Raw genomic sequence first — 19,638 nt, 5'->3', positions numbered from 1 at the left:
TCCTTCCACTCTCTGTAAACTCATTTCAATGACCCCACTCAGGCCATAGGCTGCTCCCATATTTACTTGCACTATAGACACTCTCTCCATGTCCAGAGGCTCATACTACAAGAAGCAAGAAAGCCAGGCAAAGAATTAGGGTGGGGGGAGAGGACATAATCTAGAGCATCCAAAACTGATTAATAACAAGTTTAAAAAAATAAAACTGATGATACAGAGAGCAAATAATCTCAGGGTTATTGATACAACCAGGGAAATCAGGAGTAAGATTGTAGGACTCACAGATCCTTACTTCCTAGCAACTGTGGTTTCCTGCTGCTTGAGTGGAAGCTTTTCCAACCTGTCACCTAGACTGCTCTCTCAAATATCTCTTACCGTATAACATGAATGAATGCATGAATGAATGAACTAATGAAATGCAAAGAGGAACAAAGGCTCACAACTCAAATGTCCACAATGGCTAGGGTTGGGTGAGGTTAAAGCTGGGGATTCACCACAAGTTTCTCAGGTAAGTGCCAGGAAAACAGTGATCACAGCCATCACCTGCTGCCTCACAGAACACAGTGTAATTTCAGCCTGCTGATTTGTCCATCCACTGAAAGACCATAACGGGGGAAATCAGCTCCACCCTAGTCAAAAGATGTTGTGCCAAGTATTCTGAAAGCTCCATCTTCAACCAATGAAATGAATGTCAGTACATTGCTTCCTCTTGTCTTCTGAACATAGTCTATACTTTTCTTTTGCTTCAAATGTATAGCATTCCTTTAAGGAGTATGATTTTCCTTGCTTACTTTGACTCCCCTTGATTTGCCATGTATATCTTGCCTTTTACCTATGTTTGTTATTACTCTTGTAAACTTGAATTGTTTCTCACGTGTGTAATATAAGGTGTTTTGTTTTGTTTTTACAGTTGAACACAAGGGACTCCTGTCACTGTGGGTAGTGAAACACTTCCTGGATTGGAGAAATCTTGGAGCATTTGGGTCTGCACTAATGATGTGTGAAGATGTGAGGTGACCTGCAGCCAAAGGAGGCAAGTAGCCTCCTTGCCTGCTGGGGGCCCATGTGCAATGATGTCAAACAGTAGCCTCTTCAGTCATATTCACAGATTATTGCTTAACCTGGTTTCCCTCAGGGATGCAGGCAACAGCTTTTTCAAAGACCTTTGTAGCTCTAACCTCAGCTGTTTCCACTGTAGGCGCCACATAGGTATGCAAGATAACTCTGAAAGGTCCCAGAGCAATGCAGCCTGGGTTCACATTGGCTTAATCATTGTGTGGATCCCAAACAAGCTGCAGAGCAAGGAGTATATAGCTGAAGCCCTAACTCAGGCCAAGTTCAAGTTCCTTGGAAGCCAAAAGATCCCTATCTTTAAAAAGCATACTGTCCCAAGCTTAATAGGATGAGTTCAAACACAAATGGCTAAGAAGTGGCTTGTCCCAGAAGACCATGGTGCCAATCATGCTCCCTGGACAGTAGCAGGTCCTACTCTCCTGATATTTACACTGTTTACCAACCCCCTCCCTCATTAATCATGTTCACACATAAATACTACATTCTGCAAGGAAAAGAAACAATCGGAAATTATGAAGCCAATATCAGTTGTAGGCTTTAAAAAAAAACTTAGCTAGTTTTAGTGGAAAGTCTGATTTTCACAGAAGCAGAGACACAGAGAAAGAGCTTTCATCTGCTGGTTTACTCCCGCAAGTGGCTACAATGGCTGGAACTAAGCCAATCTGAAGACAAAAACCAGGAACTTCCTCTGGGTCTCCCATGCTGGTGCAGGGTCCCACGGCTTTGGGCCATCCTTTACTGCTTTCCCAGGTCACAAGCAGGAGCTGGATGGGGAGTGGAGCAGCTGGGATACAAACCTATGCCCATATGGGATCCCAGCACTTAAAGGGGAAGGATTAGCCAATTGAGCCATTCCATTGAGCTCAGTTGCAGACTTTTTAATAAGTCTATTTTAAAAGCCACTTTTGAAGAATGAATATATATTCAGGAGATATGAAATTATTGACCAATAATTATCTGTTCAATATATACAAATAGGAATAGCTTAGAACCTTCACAAACCTGCAAGTAGGCCATGTACAGTAGAAACAGGTGAATGATCATGGGGCTGTCTTTCAAAACATATTGTGTAAGTAAAATTGAATTTTTATTGCCGATGTATTACTATTTAAGTGTTTCACTTAGTTATAAAGTGAGTTGATGAGATTTTTGGCAAGTCAGTAGCTATATACTCAGGTTGTGAGAGCAGGATTTATATACACAAGGGAATATAAGATAAACCCAGGACACACACACATTTTAATGTCCTACCCATAGAGTCATCAAATGCTTCATCAATAACTCCATTTGTTAGCACACAGATAAATGCAGATACATACACATAGATTTTAATAAAGTGAATGGTGTAATTGCAGATGTAGATGTGTAAATAGATATGAATGTGGATGACATTTGCTTAAAGATATGAATGTATGATTAATAGAAAGATCATAATTACATGTGTTTTTTGTATTTCTTTTTATATGTTTCTTAAATATTTGAAAGCACGTTAGAATGTTTCTTAATTGAACATGAGAATGTATGTGATGCACAGAAATTGAGAAAGCATGAGATAGGTCCCTTTGCTTGTGAGTGTGTGTGTTTTCTTGTTATTAAGAGCTGGCACACAATTTTATGATATTCTCTGCTTCTAATATAAACTGCTTTGCTTTCCAAAACTTTAATCTCTTTTAGGTTTTTTTTATTTAATTTATTTTTGGAATTTGTGAAATAAGAAGCATTTTGCTTGTTGGAGTGGAGCCTTGTTTATGAATGTTGCTACATCAAATATTCACCAAGATTGGTAGCAGACAGCTGCTGATAGCGCACAAACTGAGAGTCAGGTCTCCTGGTGCCAAATTCTGCCCTGTGTTATGTGAAGACAGAGGCAATCTGATTGAAATCAACAAATGCTTTCCCCCAAGCTTGACGTCTATCAGAAAAGCATCTAAAGATAGCGTCTGATATCATGCTCCTTTTCATTTTCTTGGAAAAGAGAATAGTGGAACACACCAAAAGGTGCCACGAGTCTAACAGATATACAACTAACAAATTTCACGTTAGCCACAACGGCTGCTTACATCTGCCCAGAGCTCCATCTTGAGGGAAACTGTCCCTGCCTTCTCACAAGATAACGTTGTAACTGTCACTTCTGAGTTCAAGGACTGAACATGGTTTTGATTTAATTTATTTTAAAATATAAATCAAAATCTTGGGGGATGACAAAAGGATTCCCGTAACAGACGTGGACACTGAAGAACTTGAATGTTATTGATCCATGCCCACCTTTCTCATTTCATATCTGTCATGGGGTAGGGTGAATGAGTTCTGATCAAACACTCAGTACTTCCCCCCTAGGTAATGAAGAGATCACATGAAATTTGTGGCCAGTTAAGGTTGTTGTCCTCAGTAGGAAACAGAGGGTTCCTTCTACAGATATTAGATGACAAAACTCGGGAAACAGTATAGATATGAGCCAGATTCTGAACATCATAGAAATAAATAATCCAACAGTGTAGAGTGCAAGGGCAAGAGTTGTTGCGGGCTGAATTCTGCTTGCTCTGAAGTCATGTACTGAAGCCCTAACGCCCAGTAGGACTCTACTGAAGCTCTAACTAAGGTTTGAAGAGGTTATAAGGGTGAGGTCATGTCCAAATATGAAGGGGGTCCTAAGGGAAAAGAGAGACCCTGGAGATGTACGTGAACCAAAACAAGGCCACTTGGAGATACAATTAGAAATGGTCACCTGCAAGTCAAGGACAGAGACCTCAAGGGAAATTAAATACACTTCTACTCTGACCTTAGACTTATGTGTTCATAACTGTAAGAAAATACAAATTCCTGTTGATGAAACCACCAAGTCGGAGCTATTTACTATGACCGCCGTAACAGAAGGAGCCTTCGGTCCTCCTTCTTGTTCTATGTTGTTGTTGATACTATCAAACCAGTCTATCACTTGGTTCTACATCTATGTGACCTATTTCAAAATGTTTACATTCGTATGGAATATAAGGGTTGCAAGTTTACACACACTGTCTTCAAGTATCATGACAGTATTTTTTTTTCTTTCTGATATTTACTGTCACCCCTCAAATTCAACCCATTATTTCACTCAAAGCTAGGAAAGTTGGCATGCAGCCATAGCAATAGCATGCATGTGTAGACACACACATATGTATGTATGTGTGCACATACATGTATATATACACACACACATTGTTGAGTCAGATGTTAATTTTCTCAGGGTTCAAGGTCAAATTGTCTTTATCTGTCCTGTGAGTAGACCAAAGGCTTCCCTCTTTTCCTCTTCTTTTTTCACAATCTGAACTGCATAAACCCACCTCCTCCCATCTCCTGCTGGCCAGCTTCAGCAGTTGCCTTTATACAGAAAAGAGAATGCTTTGATTAGAAGCTGAATGAAGAAAAATTGGAACTATAGCTAAGTTGAAGGGGTTAAGATGCAGAAGCTAAATTTATTGCCAAACAAGGGTGGCAATTTTTTGCATATGGCAAAAGTATTGCTAAATCTCTTGTAATCCCAAGGCAAGTAGTTCAGACAAGTCTCCAAATTAAACTGTGTCAAGAGTCTGTCAGTTGGACACGAAAAGAAAAATTAACACTTGAGGATTCAGTTGGTTATTGACCAGGCAACAGCATAGCCCTTCTGTTACAGACTGTAGTTGCCCCTGCTCTGTAGTAACTGATGAAGTACTTTCTTATTCCACAGACAACTTACATAGTCTAACATACTTGCCATTTTGACCTGGTTAATCACCAGCTTGATTACTAGATGAGCCTTTTTGATAGCCACAAAGAGTCTAATTTTGCCCTCTAAGCATGGAAAAGTCTACTTTGCTAAGCAGCTCTCTCTTCAGCCACAGTGCATCATTGGGTAAGTCCAAAGGACTAGCTGATAACTTCTACTTCTACAAAGGAAAGAAGAGTAAATGAGTGTAGAAAGGTGAAAAACAAGTCAAATCAAGCAGTCAGAGTCCTTTCTGTGCTTGTTTCTCCAGGCCCTGGATCTCTGGTGTGCATCAAGATGGACAGCCTTTATGGTAATTAGATCCAGGGTCCATCACTGATCAAGGAGACAGGCTAATTAGGACTGAATAGAAACTTCATCCCCATCCACTAAAGACAAGAGTAAAGTGCAGCAGTATCTGGGTCATCAGCCAGGGAGAGTTTGACACCGGTTTAAATTGGAAATAAACAGTGAGCTGTAGAGGAAGGGCAGGCTGGCTGGACAAATGGGAATCTTGGATCACATTTCATTGAGTCCTTACACGGACAAACAGGCTAGAGTTTACAACTAGAGGAAAGTTTCTTTCCAACATATGGACCAAAAAGTGCCTAATAATAAATATCACAGAAGCTCAACAATATGTCTGGCTTTGAATGATGCAAATGATCCTTTTCCTTTGCAACTCTTATAGGAAGTAATAAGATATTTCCTGGAACATTTGCAAATTTACTTTGAAGAAAAACAGAAGCAAATGGAAAGCATTGCTAACATTCAAAGAATAATTGCTATATACTTTCTTCATAATGCAATTTCAGATTTCTCTCATGTTATTAAAGGAGTTAAAATCTTGCTTGATTTTTTTCTAGTAGCTTATGAGAAGCCAAATGAAGTCATGCCCACTAACCCCAACAATAATTAAATTAATCAACAATCAACTCACAGATTCATTAAAAATATAGAAAAGTCTGATGCGTCTAATAGGAAAATAATTATGTCAGAAAACTAGACAATTTTCCTAAATTTGAATATGCAGTAGGAACATAAAACAAGTTGATTTCTTCTAAAAAAATAATCCAAATAAATACAAAGCCTTTATTATTTTTCAAGGAGACATTCTTTTTTAAAACCATTAACTCTTTCAGACCATTAGATTGTGAACAAAACAAAATGGAATGCTTTCAATCTCAGAAGAATGAGACTTTCCTAGTCCTAATTAGCTCCTTTTCTTAAGTCAGGAGATCTGCTGCAAGGCAGACCACTTCTTCAAAGTAGATCCTGCAAACCCACATAATACAAGGTCACAGTCAGTAGACAGAGTTTTCAAGCATGTCAGGTCATATTTCCTTTGGAGGAACAGGAAATGGAGAAAAGTCAGAAAGTGCAGGTTACCCCACAGGCCAACAAACAACCATGCCAATTACTCCCCAGAGTAATCCAGCACAATTGAAAGAGTCCACAAACATAATTATTAGTGACACAAGCATTTGCTTCATCCAAGTTGATTTAACTATGTAACTGAAGTAGTCATTAAACTATACGACCAAATAGCCGCTCCCTCTTCATTTTCCTTCTTATTAGAAAAGATTCATGTAGGATCTTTCATCAGACGACAAATAGTTTTTAGTCTGTTGATGTAGGTAAAACAAATATTCTCCACTAGATGAAAATACAGCACAGATATTTCAACTTTATTTCAATCAACAATCCCAGGTACCATGTCAGATGTTCTGCAATCAGCAAAGTTAAAGGATTAGCTCTCTTCTTTCTATTATAACCTATTTCCTGGAGTTGGTGCCAATAATAACTAATTTAAAAGCCTATTAAGTTCAAATAATGAATTGTTGATACTAGATGATCTATAAACTGCTAACTATGTATAACATATTTGTCTTGGGCAGCTATTAACAGATTTAAAAATTGAAAAGGGAATCAGAGCAGGCATTTGGAACAAAGGTTAATTTGCCACTGCAAATTCTGGCTCTCCCACTTCTCTTCCAACTTTAAGCTAATGATCATGTTGAGAGGCAGCAAATGAGCGCTCAAGTACTTAGACGTCTGTACCCAACATGGGGGACCCCAGTGGAGTTCCAGGACCCTGGCTTTGATCTGGACCAGCACTGTTGAAGTTTTCAGGGCATGTACAAGAAGGTACAGAATCTCTGTTTCTGATTTTCTTTCCTCCACTTTCTGTCTTTCAAATAAAATTTAAAAAGCAATAACTAAGTGAAAAACAGATAATTATATGAAATATATAAGCAGTTTTGAGAAGTTCAAGTATTCCAAGATTCTGCTTAGAGAAAGTAGATATTTTGCATAAATGAGCTTACCAAAATCCACAGCTGTATCCAGCTTTTGAATTTTTATGTAAAATTGAGCTGTACTTGTGTACCTAACCTAACCATTTTTATTAAATTAAGTGTATGCTCACTGTCGTATTTTTCTACTAAAAGAATGATTTATTACAATCTTTCCTGAAAGGGTGCAGCATGGACTTAGGAATTTCTCTGACATTAGGTCTTAGAATGATGTCATACATGCTCTATTAGCTGAATTCATTTCTGACTGCTAGATAACATGTTATTAAAAACCTGATAGCTAAATAACATATCAAGACTTCTAAGTTCCAGAGTTATGTTTAAGAGGCTTAGAAGACACTGGCTGAACAGATGGATAAATCAATATCTCTGTTTCAGTCTGCAGGAGAAGTAAAGACATACGGAAAACCACTGTGCCTTCAATTAGAGAAGCAGATAGACAAAAACAGGGAGTCCTGGCTCACCTGAGCAGAATCCCGAGCAGGACCTCTCGAGGGGGACCGGAAACAGAGCAGGAAAACATGACCTGCAGTTGATGAATTGCTGAGGGCTCAGTGTGGGCAAGGCTGGGCGTCCCAGAGAGAGGCTGCTATAATAATGTGAGCTTTACCTCTGGCAACTCAACCAGGTTCCCACAGTAAATGTTAGAGGAAATATCTTCCATAGCTTCTGGCATCATAAATACAATAAGGACCATTGTGAAATATCCCAAGGTATTCTGATCATAAAGGAGACTATTTTCCCTAACCTAGGAGAAAAGCAACCATTCTAACCAACTCCAGCTAACTATACCTTAACAGAGTCAGGAAAAAAAACTTAGGAACAGTTATGAAGTTTATGTGTGCAGGTTTTATTAAAACACTGAGAGCTAATCTCAGGATTACGTTTCTCCTGAGCCTGCGTCATATCACCACATTACTTTTATAACACATTTCCTTATCTACCCTATCATGTCTGCCTATCAAAATAAATAATAAGTAAAATACCTACACAGAAATGAAGAGAGCCGTACAGATAGACTGGATACAGTTGAGGAAAGAATTGCCAAGCTTGAGGGCAGACCAATAGAAGCTGTGAAAACTGCAAAGGCCGAGAGAAACAAATATCAAGGACTGTGGCACAACTACTGAAGGTACAGAATGCGTGTACAGGGAGTACCAGGATGACAAGCAAGAAGGGAACAGAACATATAACTCCAAAGCAGCATCAAACCCAAGAAATAAAAACAGCAAATAAACATACCAAAGCTATGCCAAGGCATATCACTTTCAAACTGTAGAAAATTAAAAATAAAAAAATTCTAAAAGAAGATAAAGAGCAAGCAAAAACCTTACCTACAGAGGGGGAAAAAAAAGATGAAACTGTGTTTGGCATCTCAGATACCAAACAAACAAAAAAGAGTAAAGGAGAAATATTTAAAATGTGGACAGGAAAACAATGCTTATCCAGAATTCTTTGGCATATGAAATTCCCCTGCAATGACAAAAGACAAATAATGGCTTTTGCAGATAAAATTGGTAGTGGATCTATATGAAAAGTAACAGTTAAAACTCTTTCTCTACCACTTTCTCTCTTTGTCATTCTGTGTTTCAAATAGATAAATATACGTTGGAAAGAATGTCAATACACATGGTGACACAGTGGGTTCACCTGTCCCTTGGGACTAAGCAACCCCCGTGGAGCTGGACTCTCAGCCATGCCTCTTCCTGTCCAGCCCCTGGCTAAGGCACCTGTGAAGCACTGGGCGCTGGCTCAAGTCCTTGAGCCACCAGTATAGCAGACTGGCATGTCTCCCGCATCAGCCCAGCCCAGCCCAGCTCTGGCTATCACAGATATTTGGAAAATGAACTAGTGCATCAATAATTGTCTCTATCCCCACACCTCTTGTCTTTCAAGTCAATAAATCTTCAAAAAAAAAAAAAAGACAGTTCTTGTGGGGAAGGAAAAATTGTATCACTTGGAAAATCACTCATAAAGAAAGAGCATCTGAGTTGAAATTATAAAGATAAAATGAAAATCTTGTGTTTTAACCTCATGGATACAAGTTTCACCAAAGTAATTATAGTAATTATATATTCACCAAATATAATTATATATTCAGTGGTGATGACAGCTTTGCATGTATGACGGGTAGGGAATACATAGGAAATCTATTTCCCTTCTTACCTTGGCTGTCAACTTAAAACAATAATGAGACTTACAACGAGTAACAAGAAAAAAATCACCCTTTAATTATCCCCTGTTTCTGAAGTTCAGAAATCTACACTGGCTTCACTTTTTTTTCCTGCTCTGGGTCCCACAAAGATATAGTCAATGGTCTCTACCACAAGACACCAGCAAGGATCTGCCTCCACGCTCATTCAGGTTGTTGGCAAATCGGGTTCCTTGCCAGTGTAGGACTGATGTTTCATTGCTGATGGTCACATAGGGACCAGCCTCAGTTCCTTGAGGACTCTGACCAGCATTTGCATACAGACCATTTCATCTGAAAGCCAGCAACAACACATGGCATCCTTCCCTTGCCAGGATTTCCCTGACTTCCGCTTCTGCCACTCCTTGGGTCTGTAAAGGCTCAGTGACACTAGAAAACTGTTAATACTGACATACATTCCCTTCCCAGCGGTACCTAGACTGGTGCCTGAATTAATAACTACAGTACAGGGGACAAATGTATTATTCCACACACACACTGGCTATGGATATCATCACAAATGCCTTGAATATAGCCATAGTCAACATCTTTTGAAATCAGTAGTTGTCTTTTCCACAGTGATTAAGAAAAAAAACTTTGATTCTGCCTTGGCTTCCCTGAGGATTCTCAGTGAACTTGTATAACCAAACATCTTGAAAAGCTATGGAATAGAAGAAGAAGGCCGTTTAAAAGTACAAGTAGAATTAGGAGAGAAACAAAATACATCAAATATGATAAATATTTTGACCTTTAATAGTTGAAATTTTAAAATAAACTTTTGGTTGTGCTTTATATTGTATCAGGGACATTTGCATCCATTAAAAGTGAATGTTCGTGTCATTATAGGATATATGCTGAATGCTGCCCTCACAAGAATTTTTTTATTAATTACATTGCATTATGTGACAATACATTTTTTGCAACCACATTTAAAATTTACTCAATGGAAACAGCCAGTTTAGCTATCAGTTTTTGCTTTTATTTAGAATTTTTAATTTTATCTCAGTGGAAATGTAGATATTTGTTATTATCAGGTTTACTAAACAGAATTTGAGCTATATTCATTGGTAGGGTTTAAATATATCAGGACCCTAATTCATGGCATCCACAAAAGTCCCACAAAATCTCTTTTGTAAAATGTAAAAAATATCCTTGGGAGAATTGGTTCTATAAGTATGTGTCAGGTGTGTGAGATGATTTCCATCTTTTAGGCAGAATAGGCATTGTGAATAATGTATGACAGTGGTCATTTAAAAACAAGACGAGTGTTACATTTGGAAAGTATTCCTAGAGAAACAGCATCAGAAAGATCCAGCCAGATGCTTTGGTCTAACTGTATGAAAGATGGAGCAATGTTACTTTCCATGTTATACAAAAAGAAAGGAAACAGCAACAGCAATCCTATAAAGAAGTGCATTTTTACATTAATTTTGTAGCTAGACTTTTTTCTGATGTCTTCTGTAATTTCTGGAGCTTCACTTACTACTGATATTGAATAATTTTTTAAACATTTTTTTTATTTCTACTGGAAAGGAAGATCCAACCTATATATAGAGAGAAACAAAGGTCTTCCATCCACTGGTTCACTCCCCAAATGGCTGCAATGGCCAGAGATGAGCCAATCTGAAGCCAGCAGCCAGGAGCTTCTTCCAGGTCTCCCACACAGGTGTAGGGTCCTTAGGCATTGGGCCATCCTCCACTGCTTTCCCAGGCCACAAGCAAGGAGCTAGATGGGAAGTGGAGCACCCAGGACTCGAATCGGTGCTCATATGAGATCCTAGCATTTGCAACGTAAGAATCTAGACATTGAGCCAAAGCAATGGACCCTAATGTTAAACTTTCTATAGACATAATGTTACCTAAAAATGGTATTTGTTTTGTCTGATTCCTTCATATTCTTTGTCCCCTGCTCCCCTCACCTTAGGTAACTGAGCCGTCTTTAGAAAGGATGTAATCTTTATCTTGTTCCTGAGTTCAACAGAAATTTCTCTAAAGTTTCACCAGAAAGCATGACTTTCCCTGCAGGTTATCAGTTGCTTCCCGTTAGAAGACTTGGGAAGTGCTTTTATGGCTCTAGTTTGTTAACTTTTGTAGTGAGTAGTAATTTCAAAGCCTTCATTCTATCTCTGATAAGATGGATATGTTCTCCCTTAATCTTTTTAATGTAGTACATTACACTGAAGAATTGTTTTTCAGAATTAATGTGTGTCACGTACTGCTCTTTGCTATCGTCTGTGAGATAATGTTTCACATATATGTTTTTGTGTGCAATGGTAGGTATCCACTGAAGAGATCATGGCATTTTTTTCTCCTTATATTTTAATGACTTTCCATTTTCTAAGAAAGCAAGGAAAGTATACAATGAGTCTAACATGTAAGATTCTAATCATTGTTAATCTAAAAACATCTTCTCGTCTGATATGCCACTATGTCACTACCCAAAATACACACTTCATGTTAGCTGGATTACAGGACAGCTCATGGCCACGTTTCCTCATGTTCCATCTCCATCCCCATGTCCACTCACTATGTCTGCCTAAAACTTTCCTCAGTCTTCAAAATTTCTGTAACAAAGTTGATCCATAGTCTGGTTAAAATGGCCCTTTTTCTACAAAGACCTTCCTGAAAAGTCTATATGGAAGCAATTCCCATGCACTCTAAAGTACCTTATATTATTCAAAATGCAGGTGCCTTGGCTGCACAGTTTTTGTGGTTATTTGGGAGTTTATCTTGTTTTTCCAATTATATTGAACAATTGTTTGGTGGCAGAAATTATCAAACTAAGATTTATATTTCCCACATCGCTGAACAGGATGATCCAGAAAACATTAGGAAAACTAGTCATTTTCATGCATGTAACCATCAAGAGCAACTGGAATACAATTTATCTTGTTGTTGTTTGTTTCCTGAGAGGAGATAATGATGGTTCCGTGAGAGAGGAGAGAGCCTTTTGTGCTCTTAGTTTGAGAGTCTTAGGGATCAATTCCATCTCTCATCGACAGAAAAAAGAATGCCCATATTGGGCAGTCATAGGAGCAGTAAAATGAAAAAATTCCTTAGATCCACTGTTGCCTCTTTCTTTGCATCACTCTGCCAAATTACCTTAAGGCATGACTGCTAAAGAATTGATGAAATCACTCTTTAGTGAATGTATTAGCAGCACAAGCCCATGGAAATGTTTACTAAAGCAATTCAAAACATTTTTTTTTCAATAACATTGTCTACACTAAAAAGTAAGTATGTGTCTTAAAAGAAGCATACATACTTTCAAAAGGACGAAACGTAGTTTCTACATAGTCTGCATTATGCACAATGAAAGCAACACCTTTTTCTAGCAGTGTTTTATCTTCTCTGCTTTTGGAGACAGTTCACATTTTTAATTAAAAAATATACTTGTGCATGTAGTTATAACTTATAAATAGATTCAATTGTCCACAATTACAAATATAGGATATCTTCTATCTTTTTTAACTTTACAAATAATTATTTGTGAGGCTCAAAGGACGAAGAGGTCACTAAGTCAGCAAGATGGCAACTAACAGTCAAGGTCACTGGGTTACACGTGGTGAGCAAGATGGCGACCAAGGAGCCAAAAGCTTCTTCTGAGTCTCCTATGCAGGTGCAGGATGCCAAGGCTTTGGGGCCATTCTCTACTACTTTCCCAGGCCACAAGCAGGAAGCTAGATGGGAAGTGGGACTTCTGCGATATAAGCTAGCACCCATATGGGATCCCAGTGTATGCAAGGTGAGGACTTTAGTTACTAGGCTACCACGCCAAGCCTGGGAATGAATAACTTTTAACGTAAGTTCTCCTAAAACTATATATAGTTTCATAATAAAAATAGACTCCTTGGTAGAGATTCACACTGAGAATTTTTAAAGCTTTGAAAAATCTTGAACTCCAAACACCACTTTATATTAACTCAATATTTGCCAGATATAATTACCCAGTCTTGAACTTAAAAATCTTACTTAATGTGGGTCTAGAGCAATTGCTCAGTGGCTAGATCCTTCTCTTACAAGTGTTAAGGACCCCATATGGGCACTGATTCGTGTCCAGGTTACTCCAGTTCCCTGCATATGGCCTGGGAAAGCAGTAGAGGATGGCCTCAAAGCCTTGGCATCCTGCACCTGCATAGGAGACTCAGAAGAAGCTCTTGGCTCCTGGCTTCAGATCAGATCAGCTCTAGTCTTTGCAGACATTTGGGGAGTGAAGCAGTGGGCAGAAGATCCTTCTCTCTTTCCTTCTCTCTGCAAATTTGCCTTTCCAATAAAATAAAAACAATATTACTTTATGTTAACTCAGCATTTGCCAGACATGCCTGGGCTCTAATCATTTTCCTCACTGAAAAACTATTAATATCCCTTATCAGTTAAATGTTTCACAAAACACCGTTTGGACGATATTCAATGTTAGCTATGAACTAGTGGTAAAGTTTGTCGCTTTGCATAGTTGGTGATGAACTTGGGCTTCGTTTGCCATTCAGTAGGGAACCATCAATACAACTCCTGCAAGAAGATGGCTGGGGAAGTCATGACCAGGGAAGTACCTCAACAGCAATACCAAGATGGATTGGATGGGAGACAGGCGGGAGGCTGGAATACCAGCAAGGATAAGCCAGCCTTGGAACAGCTCAAAACACAAAACTATAAACATATGTTTTGGAAATGCTTCTACATTTAATAAATTCTATGATAATATACTAGGGAGATTTCTTTGAAAATCTATAACAGATGCCAGAGAGAACACTATCCATTTTATCATCAATTAACATACATTTGGGATCTCCAGGGGGCACTGTGCTTGTATATTACAACCCAAACAAATTACAACAAGCTTGCTTTGCTGCCAAACTGAAGGAAAAATGATCAAGATAAAAATAATTAATTTCAAGTGGATTCAATTACTGTAATCAGTCACTACTCAACTATTTATTAAGCACCCACAGGGTACACAGCACTTTACCAGGCTCTGGCAAAAATCTGTAAAGGTATTGGTGACAGAGGTTTTGTTTCCATCGCTGCAATGTATAACTGACCTGGGGAGTTGAACAGCAAGAGTACTCCTGTGACTCATCCGTGCTGAATCCACACAAAGGAGAATATCTATCAATGAGGAGCCTTTAGACAAGTGTATTCAGTGACCATTCAAGAGAAATGGGTCTTTAAACATTCCATCATTGGAAAGGATATTGAGATACATTGAAGCACTTAAAAAATGTACATCCACAATTGATGAAAATCTCTGGATAACTCAGAAAGCTTAGACCATAAGCAACTCTAGCGCCTCAGAAGTGGACTAACTGAAAATTCATCTAGCCAGTTATAAAACACACATTCGGTACAAATAAGTGTGTGACAGCAGGCAAGTACAAAGAGGCCGCATTAGACAAATGTGTCTCAGTTTCTAGCTCTCATTGGGTATCTATGATAAGGATATGGGTAGATACATGTCTGTGGAACAAAAGCAATGCAAAGAAAATCGAAAGAGTAGAGGCAAGAGAATTGTCAAAGAGTAAAATGTTCAGACAGTAAAAATATAGCATGAGTAGGGCCCAGCTCCAGAGCCTAGTGGCTAAAGCCTTTGCCTAGCATGGTCAAGGTCCCATATAGGCGCTGGTTCTAATCCTGGTGGCACCACTTCCCATCCACCTCCCTGCGTGTGGCCTGGGAAAGAGGTCAAGGACATCTCAAAGCCTTGGGACCCTGCACCTGCGTGGGAGACTGAGAAGAAGCACCTGATTCCTGGCTTCAGATTGGCTCAGCTCTGGCCAATGCGGACACTTGGGGAGTGAATCAACAGATGGAAGATCTTTCTCTCTGTCTCTCCTCTCTGTATATCTGACTTTGCAATAAAAATAAAAACAATAGAATGTGGTAAAATATAGCAAGGCAAAGATAATGGTAATAAATTTGGATTTTATGTTATGTACGATGAGCACGTTAGAAACTTAGGAAGGTTGGAGGAATAAATTCTACCATCACTAGCAGTGACCTTTTATAACGCTAAAGTGAAAAGACTGCAGTAAGAGACTGGAGGGTATGTTGACAAAAGCAGGAGAAGCAAAACTAGTCTGAAGACTTTTGCAGTAATACAAACTGGGAACAGTGGAGAGCTGGATAAAGGACGTAACTGTGAAAAAAGGTGTCTGATTGAGAATACATTTGGACAATAGTGCCGACAGAATTTGCTAATAGAGTAGCCAAAGATGATTTTAGTTTTCTGGCTTAAACAACTGGACAAATGAATTCGCCATCTAATGTAATGTGGAAGTCTGTAGGTGGAAGTGGGTTTGGGAAGGAATACTGAGAGGTCATGCTCGGACAGGTTAAGTTCAAAATGTCTGTTCAGCATCTACGTAGAGACGTTGAGTAGGCAGTTGCATATGTGAGCTTAGAGCCCAGGGAAGAGTTTAGGCCTTGACACAGAATATTAAGGATAAATAATATCACCAAGGGAGAGTGCACAAATGAACAAAAGGTCAAAGACTGGGCTCAGGGACCTGTGCATACTCAGAGGTCAGGGAAGCAATGAGAAGCCAGTTAGGAAAATGGAATAGAAGGAGCTGATGAAGCAAGGAAACCAGTAGAGTGTGGCCCCCTGAGAGCCTAGTGAAGAAATTGCTTATTAAAAAAAAAAGAAATCAGCACAATTATATCACATACTTTTGATAAATATGGCAAACTGGCAATTGAAAAAAAAACATGAAGATCATTAGTGATTACAACAAAAAAGAAAATAAGAGAGAGCTACAGACAAATGCTCTATTTGGATTGAATTTAACCAGGAAATGAAAAGACACTGGAGATAAAATCTAAATAAATTTTTCAAGCAGTTTTCAACTTACAGAAAGAAAGAGCAATATGTCATAATGACTTCTGAGATATGAGTATCAACGCAGACCAATTTATAATGGACTCTTTGATACTAAAGGGCATATTGTGAATTCAACACACAGAAAAAAAAAAACATGATCATGTAAGAGGAGAAATTCCAGAGGTTAGTTTTGAGGTAGGCAATACAATGGGCATCGAGGGCCCAGGTGAAGAAATGGATTTACCAGCAGCTAAGGACAGTTCACATTTTCTGTTGGGAAAAAAGCCACTCAGATCTAAGTGAACGGACAAACGTGTCTGGAAGAAAACTCTCTTCTACTTGTTTCTATACTTACATGTGAAAGAAGAGGCAAAATCACAACTGAACGTGAGTGTGGAGGATACAAGATCATTGGAAATGAAAATGTGCTGGAGATAATATTTGCAGATCTGAATAGGGGAGAGATTATAGAATGGTTGTAACTAACCTAAGATCATGAGCGTGAATGGAGGGCTCCCATCCAAATCCATCTGGGGCTTAAAAGAAGAAGGTAAAGAATATAGTTTCGTGAGTGATGACTTTGATAAAGTGAGCATAACAGCACAAAGTCCCAGGACACTGGAGATAGATAAAACAGTGATGTGTGGATGTGCCATGGGATTTAGGGACTCAGGGCTGATAAACAAGACAGCCGAGATACACTGAAAGTAACTAAAAAGAAAGAATGAATTTGAAGTCATAGTGGGATCAAAAACTCACCGACTTTTGAGTGCCTTCTACAGTCAATGGTAACAATGACAAGGATGGTCCAAGCTGACATAAGGGCAGATGGTTAGTCTGGGCAGAGTTTCAAAGACTGCCAGTGAGATAAAATAGTGAGATGGGAGAACTAAAAGGTGAGTGGAGGAGAGAAGTTCAAAGAACTGAAAAGTCAGGATACTAAAAAGATCCTGTTCATGGATATTGAACATACAGTCTTCTTTCTGAAATAGTGATAGTGGAAGTGAATTGGTACTGGAAACTTGAAGAGAAAATGAATAGAAAAGGTGAAGGAGATGAGACCATGAGCACTTTCAACTGAGAATATAACTAGCTATTTTATGAATATCATTCACCTAACTTTAGTGTATCTGTGAATCACCTTGGGAGTATATGAAAATCAGATTTTTGTAGTTGGGGTGCAGTTCGTTTAGAAGAAAAGAGGCTTCTAAACTATAGTACACAAATTACAATGAACAAGAGAATTTGGATGCAAGATTCAAGAGTAAAACATGAACCTACCAGTCAGAAAACATCTTGTTTCCTTAGTTGCTGTTGCTTCTCTTGCTTTCTTCCCAACCAAAAAGAATCAAATTAGAATCTCATGTAAACATGAAAAGAGAATAATAATAAAGTATCTAAAGTACTAAAATTATTCTAGCTATGAGATAGTTACCAGTAACTCCTGATACATAATGTCTAAACTTCAATGCATTTCGCCTAGCCTTGTGACTCAGCGACCACCTGCAACACCAGACTCCCATGTGGGCACCAGGTTGACTTCTGGCTACAGCACTTCTGATGCAGGTCCCTGTTCATCAGATTGCCATGTCCTTGGGCCTCTGCACTCCTGTGGGGACACCCAGAGATCCTGAATTCAGCCTGGCCCAGGCTCAGCCATCGCAGCCATTTGAGGTATGAACCAGACCCAAGAGCTCTCGCTCCCTCTCCTTCTCTCTTTTACTCCCTCTCTTTCTCTCACTCTGTAACTCTGCCTTTCAAATAAACCATTGTTTAATGTGATGATTTTAACATGTATATCTTGTTTAAATAACAAAACAAGAAAGGAAGAATTGTAGTCTCCTTTCCAGAAAGAATTAGCAGTGATCTTTGTTCCCATTGTGGATTCCTAGCTCAGTGTTCTATTAACCTTCTGGTTCTAAAAAGCAAATGACACATTTCAAGGAAATAAGTTTGTGAACAAGATGTGGTTATAATGAGTAAGAAGAAATGATCAGTACTGATAGAGTGGCTCAATGGCTAAATGCTCACTTTTCCAGCGCCAGGATCCCATATGGTCACCAGTTTGAGTCCCAGCTGCTCCACTTCCCATCCAGCTCCCAGCTTATGGGAAAACAGTAGAGAATGACACAAAGCCTTGAGACCCTGTACCCACATAGTAGACCTGGAAGAAGTTCTTGTCTTCAGATCAACTCAACTCCAGTTGTTTTGCCCATTTGGGGGAGTGAACCAGCAGACGGAAAATCTTCCTTTATTTCTCTCCATAAATCTGAGCTGCATTTCCAATAAATTTATTTATTTTCATTTTCCAATAAAAGTAAATAAATCTTTTAAAAATGAAGAAGAAATGATCTTCATATGAATGAATCTCTAGTTCCCAAAAGATAAGAAATTTCCTATATGACATGGGTATTCAAAAGAAAGACATCAATTATTCTATGAGCACAGGTTTTGGAGCAGGTCACTTCATGGTGTTACACATGAAGCGGGAAGATGTTATTACCTGCTTTGTGTTTCCTCTGTCACAACAGGGAAAAATGACGCTTGTGCCTTAGCTAAGTCTCTACCTGCTTCTGTTGCTGGGCCGAAGACTTAGAGAAAACCAGGGGTCAATCATAATGAAAAACGTGTAGTCTTGGAGACTATGAATCGGATTGGTGAGTTTTTCTTTCCTGAAGGACATCATGCAGATTAAAGAGCTTTTAACTGTTCTTGATGCAATCAAAAGGTTATGGTTGTCTGCTAGAAACTCAGTTTCAGCCACAGTTTATGTAAGTTGTTCACATTACTCACTCAGTAATGATGTACTTGGCCCCACTGTTTGTGGTCTGGTTCTCATTTGTTTGGTATTGCATTCCAAGACTGCAATGACTCAGAAATGTTCCTTATTTTTTACAGTAAGAAATAGCATGCACTGCCTGAAACGTCTCAAGTTTAAATCACTTGTCTGTGGTCTTCCCACAATCTAGTCAAGCAGGTGGATGTAAGTGAAGACTTCCACAAATTGAGTTGGAAGAATCAATATCTAACCAGAAAATTCCCAGCATTATCTTCTTACACTCTTTTGACCTCAGTAGAAAATTTAAACTCCTTGTAATTCTGCCTGACATTTATTTCATCCGTGCATAGCTGCTAAGCATTAGCAGGTAGGCTTTCCAGAGTAAGGCAAACTTTCCAAGATAAAAAGTAGCACGTATATATGAAATCCCTGGAAAGTGGGTGTGCAGGAATATGAAAATTATACTCACATATATCTGAAGAGATATCATATTCAAGAGGTGTGTGGTTTGTGCCACACTGACATAGAAGATATGGATAAGAAATATATATATGTATATATATATATATATATACACACCCATTTCTGACATAATACACTCTTTTTCTTTGGATTATTATACTTAGAAAATAGGAAAGCACTTTTTAAACTTCGTGTCTACAAACATAACTAAGCAAAAACGGAAATAGATCACATGAGGTTTACTCTCAAAGCATGTGATCGATAAATAGAGCTGAT

General features: G+C 38.7%; 1 non-coding gene across 1 annotated transcript; it reads left to right on the top strand.

Moving 5' to 3' along the window:
• The first annotated feature begins 1,018 nt into the window (after nucleotides 1-1,018).
• Nucleotides 1,019-1,152, top strand: LOC121154707. The gene has a single exon (XR_005883593.1). It is a non-coding gene; the product is annotated as a small nucleolar RNA SNORA70 (small nucleolar RNA).
• The last annotated feature ends 18,486 nt before the right edge of the window (nucleotides 1,153-19,638 follow it).

The sequence above is a fragment of the Ochotona curzoniae genome, unplaced genomic scaffold (genome assembly GCF_017591425.1).
Source record: "Ochotona curzoniae isolate NIBS_2020 unplaced genomic scaffold, NIBS_Ocur_1.0 contig_2754, whole genome shotgun sequence".
NCBI lineage: Eukaryota > Metazoa > Chordata > Mammalia > Lagomorpha > Ochotonidae > Ochotona > Ochotona curzoniae.
Note: the sequence above shows the minus strand (reverse complement) of the source record. Positions and strands in the feature narration are given on the sequence as shown.